Genomic DNA, 11,019 nt, shown 5'->3' on the forward strand with positions numbered 1-11,019 from the left:
ATTCTTGAATGCTACGCACTGTCAAGACAAGTAAAATATGTATTTTTTCATAAAAGAATATATTCGTACGTCTCAAAATTCGTACGGCCAGAATTAACTCTATCAATGCTTCCATGTTTATTGTGTATTTAATAACTAGAGACAATATCACACGAACTTTAGAACTATATCAGTTCGAAACCAGCAAAGCAGTGTATGCCGCTGATATGAGAAACGTAAGGGCCATAAAATGGACAAGTTGAGGACAAATACTTCGATGAAACTTTGTCATTAAAGAACCTTGTTCACATTTTGGTACACATGCAACGGCCAGGGAAAAATCTAAATGACGCTGTCCTTCGTTCCAATGTAATGCCCAGTAGCAGCTGTCACCGGTCGTGTATTGCGAGTAATTGCGCCAACACTATAGTCGCAACAGAAAGCAGATATAAAAAGTAGGAGTTCTGCAAAATGTACTTTAGAAATGCGAAGATACAATGGTATATACAAATGCGAAGATACAGCTTGATAAAGGGCAAGAAGTGTCACTGGAAACAAAGTTCATTACAGGTATGCACAAAACCTCACAACAAGATATTTAAATATAAGCAGAAGTCACCAATAAATCTACGTATCTTAGCAAAAGTCACTGTACGTGATGCGTCAAACCAGGCAAATAAGTATGCTGCGCAATCAGATTCACAGATCACAGAATCCCAAGGCCCCTCCCTCCACTCCCTACGATGCATCGCGTGGGGAGGAAGGAGGCGCGCTTCCTCACGGCTTTTATTAAAATGTGAAGATATCTGTCCAGTGGTCGATTTAGGAGTCACTGGCCTCCTTGAAGCCCTTGACTTCAGCGAGAGAAGGAGGAAAACAAACATGTCCGAAATAGAGATTAGTGAGAGGCGATTGAAAGATTGGTGGAAGAAAAGTACGGAAACGACAAACAAAGGAGGCGTACGAAAACAAAGTTCACAATTAGGGTTCAGAAAGTTTCGTTATGTGAATTTATCGTTGTTTTTTTTTCTTTCTTTGTCTTTTAACATAGGTAGGACATTTGGTAATATAATAACAAGGGTTTGGTGCCGCAACCCACCACCCCGTTCCAAAGGGGACGCTCATAGCATTCATCCATCCATCCGACCATTTCTCATTTGCGCGCACAAAACTGAGCCAACATTGTCGGCTAATCCGTCGCCCCCCCCCCCCCCCCTACGCTTTCACTCGCACGCAAAAGATGCAGCCCTCGGTGACGATGTTATCGCCCTTGGACTTTATACGGATAGTGACGGCAATGACAGGAATGCGATTGCAGTGTCCATATAAACGCTATCGCAATAATATCATAACAATGTCCGGCAACTGAAAAATCCGGTGGCCTATTACTTTCCGCAAAAGAAGCAACAAAATCTAACTTTCACCTTGCGACAATTCGCTGCGCTGCAACAATGTCTTTTTTTTTATTTTGTGGGGCAGGGACACAGAAATGAAAAAAAAAGCGAGGAGGAAAAGGAAAAGGAAAGCATGTTGGCCACAATCGAATGCCTACTTTGGGCGCCTAATGTGGTTACCGAGGGAATATCGAAGAAAACGTGAGATGCTTGGTCCACAGAGAACCATACGCATACTGATCGGTATCCTACACCGGGGAGACAAAGGACTTTCTGGAGAGGTTGCAATAACATCGAAGTGAAGGTGATGCCCTCAAGCGAATGCGTTGCAATCCGTCGAGTACCCACAGTGATGGCGGCGAGCGACGTACCATTGTTTCTTTTTCTCGTCTGCTAGCCAGAAAGTGTCCAAAACTCTGCCAGGCGAAAATCCACTCGGCCAGAGAAAAGTGAACGCGCACCGAAGTGCGCCGCGCGGTTTTCGGGGCAACACGAGAAAAACGCATGCGCTCTGGCAGCCCGCGTGGAAAAAATTAAAAATTATATTATGAGATTTTACGTGCCAGAATTACTTTCTTATTATGAGGCACGCCGTAGTGGAGGACTCCGGCAATTTCGACCACCTGGGGTTCTTTAACATGCATCTAAATATAAGTATACGGGTGTTTTCGCATTTCGCCCTCATCGGAATGCGGCCGCTGTGGCCGAGATTCAATCCCGCGACCTCGTGCTCAGCAGCCCAACACCATAGCCACTGAGCAACCACGGCGGGTAGCCCGCGGGTAGCGAGAACAAGAAAATTAAAGAGGCTCAATGTGTCCTCGCAAACAAAAGCCAAAGTAGGAAAGATAAATGAGAACGTAGTTACCTTTCCTGGGTTTAGTGTCGTGACATTGATGCTTTGGCGCAGGCGAAAAAGAATGTTGATATTCTTTTCTGTGACATGGCGGCACAAATGAAACGCCACAACGCTTCGTCTCATCGTACGTCGCTGCGTGCTTTGCCAACTTCTCTGAAAGTATGCTGATTTGGCTTGTCTCGTTGTATGGTCCGATCTACGACTTTAGAAAAGTCAATGCACCTTTGGCATCAAATGTTTATAAGAACATTAAACCCACAGAGTTCCGGAATTGAAAATCTAAAGCATGACATTGGAAATATTAACGCACCTTTCACAACAAAAGTTTATGAGATTTTTGTACCCATAAAGTTTCGGAATTGAAATACATGCGCTCCGTAGATTCCGCGGGCACCGCAAGATACCGCGGCGAGCCTGCCCGGCATCAAAGCACCGTTGGAAACTTTGTGCTCGGACGGGTCTCATTGCGTTATGTGACTCCAGGTGCATGGGCGTTGCCATGAAATCGAGCTCGAGTTCGCAATGTTCGTGCCGAAATGCCGTTTCGAGCCTGAATAAGACATTCTTAGACAAAATCCAGAATGATTTCCGGTGCCGGGGGTTCTTTTGATCGGCGGTGCATGACAGCACGAAAAAATTTCGCGGGAGGGGAGGGGGCGCTGAAGCCCCTAAGCTTACCCTCCCCCCGTGGCTACGCCCCTGAGCATATTATGAACCATCACTGAAAGACCCGTATTCTTCGGTTGATGTGCACCTTGTCGTAAAGCTTTCGCAAACAATTGATGTCGCTTTATCATTGCTCTATTCCGAGCACCCGTAAGATTTTCTATATGGTGCGGCTTCATTTACTTGGTGTGATCAAAAACATTGTTTCAATATAGTACTTCGCTCTAGACAGTGTCTGTCGTTTGGGCTCAGGCAACTGTTTATTCAGCAGCTACCTTAAGTAGAGAAACCAGGTAATGGAAAAACGATTTGTGTAAGACGCCCACGCGTTCTCGTGAAGACAATTTTGTGACACATTGAAGTAATTTCAGTTTTAAACAGCGACCGAACAAGGATTGTCCCTGACCTTGTTCGACTGCTATTGATAACTGTGATAAACATGTTGATAAGCCTCCATCTTTCTGTGGGCTTGTGTCTTTTTGAATCGATCTAATCGAGGCACATATATTGTTCAGCCCTTCCTCGTCTCCCCCCTTCTAAAAAAAGGGCGTCCTATTTGAGATCTTCCTCTTATGAAGAAGAGGGGGAGCGTTTTAGATGAAAAACAGGATAAGGCGAACGAAGATGCGAAATGTTGCCACAGCAGAAACGCCTACCCTCGGTGTAACTCGTGCCGCGAAAGTCAACGTGGTGTGGCATCTCGTATCAATAGAATTAATATCGCGAGTAGTTCATGCCGCTTTAGAGAAGTCCGCGCCGGAAACTTATCAAAATATGTCATCTTTGGTAAAGAATAATGACACGTAGTTCCACTTACAAACATTTCTTGACTCTACGCTGATCCTGGATCTCGACAAGTACTGTGAAGCGCTAGCCTTAACTCGTAAAGCATATATAAACGTGTCCGTTGTGGTGGTTGAGTTGACTGCTTCACCAGCCTCTGGCCTGTATCTCATCCTTGCGCTTAAATAATGCTCCTTCTCGAGTCGTGCGTTGAGTAGTTGCTTGATAAACATCCCCACACTCCAGCACTTTGAAGCTGAAAATTGTTGATCTCGCAGGAATCACTTAGCAGCGCTAATGAAGCCAAGGGCCTGAATTTCAGTCGAGGAATGGCGCTGCTTTGGGCTCAGCAGGGTAGATGAGGATACAGATCTGAGGCTCAACGCATGAATAAGGCCATTTATTTTTAGTAACGTTCCTCGCTATCTGCCATCGCTATTCACGCTGTCTGAATCGGCCAACCATTTCGGCATCATTTCCTAGAGAGAGAGAGAGAGAGAGAGAGAAAAGGATGCATAGAAAGGCAGGGAGGTTAACCAGAGGTAGTTCGGGTTGGCTGCCCCGCACGGGAGGAAGGGTTAAGGGAGCATAAGGAGAAAGAGAGTGGGAGGGGGAGATAGAAACAGACAAACACGAACAAACAGCGTACACTATTGAGCGGTAGGGGGCCGCGTTCTTAAAGTCTATCGTGAAGCCCCGTAGACCGCAGGAACCTTAATAACGCGAGTAAGGCCTTTATCTCTGATGTTCTTTGGGAGCACTGACCTAAAGGTTTGAGTTCTGATAGTGGAGCATTCTGCAACTGGTCCAGTACTTTGCCCAGCACTCAATTGTCTCTGGGCGCTATATCGCTGGCAGACACAGATATGTGTGAGCGTCTCATCGCTGTTGCATGTGTCGCACGTGGGGCTGTTGGCCATACCAATAATGAAAGCATATGAGTTCGTAAATGCAACGCCTAGCCAGAGACGGTACAGCATGGTCTGTTCATGTCGTGGTAACCCAGGTGGTAGGTGCATCCGCATGTCTCGAGACAACGAACGCAAACGACACATAGTAAAAGCGTTCGAGTCCCACAGGGGCAAAGTACATTCACGAGAAATCAATCGCAGTGAGATCGCGAAAGCGGACTCAAGACACGTTGACCACTCTCATGGGCAGGTCGGGCGGCTTCGTCGAGCGTGGTCATTCCCGCTGATGTTGCAATGTCCTGGAAGCCATTGAAAGATTATATTGTGTCCCTTGTCATGGCTGCGATGATATATCTGTCGAATTTCCGAGGCCAGTTGTTCATTGGGTCCGTGGCTCATTTGGGCTTTGTATGCACTGAAGGGCTGCCTTGGAGTCACTAAAGACTGTCCATTCTTTTAGCGGTTCTTGATGAATTAAATCAAGTCCATGCCGCAAGTTCTGAACCAGTCGATGCACTCACACATGAATGTTTCAATTTGATTTCTTCAGATTTTGTCGGGATGATGACTGCACCAGCAGAGCTATTGAGTTTTACTGTACCATCTGTGTAGACATGTGCCCCGGAATCTGTGCACGTTGTGAATGTGTTCCAAAGTTGCTTGCTTCAAAGCTTGCAACGGCGATCCAGCTTTATTTTTGATACCTGGAATTGTCAATTGCAATTGCGGCCAGTGTATACACCACAATGTGTCTGATAATCGTGTAGCAGGCCTAAATTATGATGGAAAGTAGGACTGATGTCTTCCAATACTTTAGGCGAAAGTTGAATGTGGCCTCTTTTCTGGCAAGCAAGCAAGATGGCGTGAGGCAATCCGAATTAGGTATCGGATGAGTGCTCTCAGGACATCTGTATCAATGTAGACTGTCAAAGGAGCGTCTCTGGCAATGGCCACTATTGCAATCGATGACGTAGTTTTGGAGAGACCGAGACAAGTGCCGAGTGCTTGCGCTTGCGCACTCTGGAGTTTTCGGATACTTGTAGTGAAAGTATTTCCTAGGGCAGGTAAGCTGTGCCGCAGGTAGCCCCAAAACAGTGCTTTATATAGTTACAACATTGATGGTACTGTTGCGCTCCAGGATTTCCCGCCGAGAAACGCAAGGAGGTTCACAATGGCGGCCAAACACTTTGTGATGTACGAGACGTGAGGGCTCCAAGACAAGTCTCTATCAATGATGACCCCAAGAAATTGGTGCGTTCGGCTGTATCAGACAGTTTAGTCATTAATCCGCGAAGCATGCGGGGCCGTCGCTTTGCGAGTAAAAGCAACGAGTGCACATTTCTCAGGTGAAATCTCCCGGCCTTGCCTTCTTAGGTATTTTGACATGGCCGTTGAAGCCTTTTGAAGTCGTGCGCGGACTTGTACACGTGTCTCTCCTGAAGCCCATATGCAAATGTCGTCTGCATATACGGAGACCTGAACGGCTTGCGGTAACGAAACTGCGAGACCAATGAGCACCAGGTTGAACCGGGTCGGGCTGAGTACTCCGCCTTGCGGTACACCACGACTGGTATAGCTAGATGGCGTTGGTCCAGCTTCAGTAAAAATAAAGAAAGATATTCCATTCAAATACCTGCTTATCCAGCGCAAGGCGTATTCACCAATCTCTACAGCTTCTAAGGCTTCCTAATTTTCACGCAGTATCCTTACGACCACTTCAACAGTCCATCGACAAAATGAAATGCATGAAGAAATGCATGAAAAAAATTACATAAAAAAGAAATAATTAACAACAACAAAAAAGCGATACTAAAGCAAGGGAATCGCCGGTCCAGAGTGCCATGTTGAACACCTCTGTAGCAACGAAATCAGCATTACCCGGCTTCTTTACAGTATTTTGTCCGAGTGGTAGTCGCCAGTTCACATGCTATATGGTACTCGGTTAGCAACGTCCTCCATGAATAGCGCAGCAACATATTCTGTCAAGAAACCAATGGATGGCACAGGCTTAAGCACGCTTTTAAATCAAGCGAGCTTAAAATGCGCGCGAAGCATGAGATTTGCTTTAGACCGCATTACAACAACATCCGACAAGAACTCGGATCAGTGAGCCGCAGCGATTTAGGGGCCTCGTTTCGCTTTTTCTTCGGATATCGCTTTTCCGTATGTCTGAGGCCGAATGCACTTGGGCAGCTCACCGTCGCCCATTACAATGGTACACCGCACTATACTTGCGTGAAAGCGCTTCTCGCAAAGCTCCGTTCCCCTCGAAACAGCCGTCGCGTTACAGTGGCTGCATAGAAGTGAATTTCTGGTCTCTCAGAATCCTCCTTAGCGTGGCTTCACGCTCATCGCAAGCTGCCACTGCTGTGAGACGCACTCGGATATACGCGCTGTTCGGCGGTGTAATGTATGCACGTTTCTCCGAACGGCTGCCTCGGCGACGACTCCGACGACAGAGGAAGGCTTAGAGCTTCCCCGGCCAGCAGAGCCCTCACGCGAGGGAGTATAGAATTACGACGTTGGCTCGCTTTACTTGAATCTTTATTTTATTCTTCACTGTGAACAGGAAGGAAGCCGCGGTCGCGTTTAATATATGCGGATCCGGCGTTTTGCCGGGTCTTGAAGCGCCGCATCCACTGTATGCTTCGCGTAGTACGGCGCACCAGAGCGTTTTAGCTCCCGAGCGTGCGAATATGCTTGCGTCCATCTGCGACGTGTGAAGCAGCACTAGCTCGCTCGCCCTTTCTGCCGTCTCATCTCAATTTCAACTCTGCGGCGGTCATAGTCCTACTGAGCCGATATTAATTGAATGAGCTGTGCACTAAAGTGCAAGGCTGCCAATTCTTCTTTTATCAAATTCAAAGAAAGAAAAAGAAAGAGAGAAGAAAAATTCGCCGAGTAAATCAGTGGTCGTATAACAGTGGTCTCGCAAATGAACGGACAGCTAGCAAGGGTGGCTTCAAAGGCGCTGCACGCAATTAGCCGGTTGGAGCATATAGCTCAGCTAAGGGCGGCAGGTGCTCAGACTGTCGGGCCTTAGGAAACCTCGCAGTGCTCTCTGCTCGTCCTTGAGGCTTTTATTAAGTTTAAGCTTGTTTTGTTTTTTCATATTTTGCCTATGGTCGGATGGTCTGGCATTGAACGTACTTCAACCGCGCCCGCAGAAATGGTTCAAATTACACTTTTAATGAACCGCGTGAGAGCGGTATACAAAACAGGGCAAACATAATCTCGATGAACGATAAAGAAAAATGATTTCGCGGGCTGAGGCCTCATTATAAAGGCGAGGTTTAATAAACGTTTGCAATTTTTTTTCTTCAGAAACGCGAAATAATGGAAACGAGTAGACGAAAGAACTTTGTTCAGTTTGGCACCGAAAAGATTCTTAGTGTCACGGTGACATAATATAAAACGTCCTGGACGGAAGATTATTTGAAAATTTGCAGCCGCGTAACTACAATATAAAGTGCCGGAGGCATGATTCGTGCTCATTTATTTCTGCAATAATTGAACTTGAAATTTAACAATGTACGCACCAAGTTTTGTAGAACGCTTGCATTTTAAGGTTGCCCACGTACAGATGCTCCCGGGGCAAAACGGTGGAAGAAATGTGTTCGACGACACAATTAATAAATTGCTGAATTGATCGATTGACGGTCCTTTATTGGTAAAGTGGGAAAGCACAAGGCCTCCGTGGGGGAGAAGGGGTCGTTATCAGACCACTTCGTTTCCTCGATTCCTGTATGGCGTCATGGCGCTACAAGCATTGTTCTGGAGTTGCTAGCAAAGCAAGGTTATGTTGTGACAGCGATAACATATTTCTTTTTGTGCGCAGCCTAAGTACGCATGTGAGTAATAATAAATAAAACTTTTGTTGCTTTAGATGATGCCTATAGACTTTTGAATACGCGGTGAACATGCACTATGTCACGAATGTGCTGCCTCTTCTTGTTGTATTGATTGTTTTGCATTATTGCGACTTAGTGTTGCTGTAACTATGCTGTTTTCATTTTTTCTTGTCCTCCCTGTATGACGCCGAGTAAGGGGCTCAGAATGTTAAATAAATAAATAAACAAATAAATAAATAAATAAATAAATAAATTATATATAAATAAATAAATAAATAAAAATAAACAAATTTAGATAACTTGTCTGAAGGAATGTCAGTGAATCAACATTTTGTACACATCTCAAGATGCTGCCGAAACTATGTAGCTGACATAAAAAAAATAAATTAAGGGGTTTTACGTGCCAAAAGCACGATCTGATTATGAGGCACGCCGTAGTGGGGGACTCCTGAAAGTTAGACCACCTGGGGTTCTTTAACGTGCACCTAGATCTAGGTACCACAGGCGTTTTCGCATTTCGCCCCCATCGAAATGCGACGGCCGTGGCCGGGATTCGATCCCGCGACCTCGTGCTCAGCAGCACAACACCATAGCCACTAAGCAACCACGGCGGATAGTAGCTGACATAAAACAATCTGTTAAGTACTTGTAAAAGTTAATATATCAGAGTGTAAGCATGTGTTAACCTTGACTATAGCCTTTTGCATCTCGTTTGCTCTCAAAAGCGAAGAGACGCGTAATATATCATCATCATCACCATCGTCATCAGCCTGGTTACGGCCACTGCAGGGCAAAGGCCTCTCCCATACATCTCCAACTACCCCGGTCATGTACTAATTGTGGCCATGTCGTCCCTGCAAACTTCTTAATCTCATCCGCCCACCTAACTTTCTGCCGTCCCCTGTTATGCTTCCCTTCCCTTGGAATCCAGTCCGTAACCCTTAATGACCATCGGTTATCTTCCCTCCTCATTGCATGTCCTGCCCATGCCCTATTTCTTTTTCTTGATTTCAACTAAGATGTCATTAACTCGTGTTTGTTCCCTCACCCAATCTGCTCTTTCCTGATCCCGTAACGTAGTATATATATATATATATATATATATATATATATATATATATATATATATATATATATATATATATATATATATATATATATATATATATATATATATATATGTATATATAGTAGGCAAAGAGAGCAATTCTTCAGGCTACCTTTCAAACGTAATGAACTGGAGTGGTGTTACAAAGTAAACAGAACCAAATATTTAATTTCCACAGTTTCGATCGGTGGACCAATCTTCATCAGGGTGTACCAAAAAAAAAAAACCACCCAGATGTACACCCTGATGAAGATTGGTCCACCGATCGAAACTGTTGAAATTAAATACTTGTTCTGCTTACCGTGAAGCACCACGCAAGTTCTTAGACATATATCTATATATATATATATATATATATATATATATATATATATATATATATATATATATATATATATATATATAGTCATATAATGAGAAGCCAACAAACACTGACACCAAGTACAACATAGGGGAAATTGCCTGTGCTTAATAAATGAAATAAGGTAATGATAAATTAATGGAAATTAAAGTGGATGAAAAAACAACTTGCCGCAGGTGGGAACCGAACCCACAACCTTCGCATGTCGCGTGCGATGCTCTACCAATTGAGCTACCGCGGCGGCGTTTCCTCATCCACTTTCTTGGGTATTTATGTGTACTAGTAGAACCCTGGGAGTGTTAGCCAGCGCCCCCACTCACAGACCTTGGCGGCGGACGTGGAACGTCTTTTTTGCCGCAGGCGTCACGAGAACGTGATCTTTTCGGGTGAAGGCAACTGGTCAATAAACCCACATATGCTACCTGAAGGCATCAATGTTGCCGGATTCGACGTTCCACGTCCGCCGCCAAGGTCTGTGAGTGGGGGCGCTGGCTAACACTCCCAGGGTTCTACTAGTACACATAAATACCCAAGAAAGTGGATGAGGAAACGCCGCCGCGGTAGCTCAATTGGTAGAGCATCGCACGTGACATGCGAAGGTTGTGGGTTCGGTTCCCACCTGCGGCAAGTTGTTTTTTCATCCACTTTAATTTCCATTAATTTATCATTACCTTATTTCATTTATTAAGCACAAGCAATTTCCCCTATGTTGTACTTGGTGTCAGTGTTTGTTGGCTTCTCATTATATGACTAATAATTATCGGGTCCCTCGGTTAACCCCCTTTCTTCTCGTTTATATATACATATATATGCTTTCCCGTAGCACCACTGAAGTCACCACTTTCCTTCGTCCCTCTCCTACGGCAAGTGCTGCAAAAAATGACAGCAATCATATTAGAAAGGTCATCATCATCAGCAGCAGCAGCAGCCTATTTTATGTCCGCTGCAGGATGAAGAGCTCTTCCCTGCGATCTCCAAATACCCGTGTACTACGCCAACCGATTCCAGCTAGCGCCAGCGCATTTCTTAATTTAATTTCTTAATGAAGCCGTCATCTAACCTACGCATTACATGACCTGAATTATATTATCGGCTATCCCGGTTTGA

At 45.0% G+C, this 11,019-nt stretch overlaps 1 non-coding gene across 1 annotated transcript; it reads left to right on the forward strand.

Annotated features, from left to right (window-relative positions):
• The first annotated feature begins 10,466 nt into the window (after positions 1 to 10,466).
• On the forward strand, positions 10,467 to 10,539 carry TRNAS-UGA (transfer RNA serine (anticodon UGA)). The gene has a single exon. It is a non-coding gene; the product is annotated as a tRNA-Ser (tRNA).
• Positions 10,540 to 11,019: the final 480 nt, after the last annotated feature.

The sequence above is a fragment of the Dermacentor albipictus genome, chromosome 1 (assembly GCF_038994185.2).
Source record: "Dermacentor albipictus isolate Rhodes 1998 colony chromosome 1, USDA_Dalb.pri_finalv2, whole genome shotgun sequence".
Taxonomy (NCBI): domain Eukaryota; kingdom Metazoa; phylum Arthropoda; class Arachnida; order Ixodida; family Ixodidae; genus Dermacentor; species Dermacentor albipictus.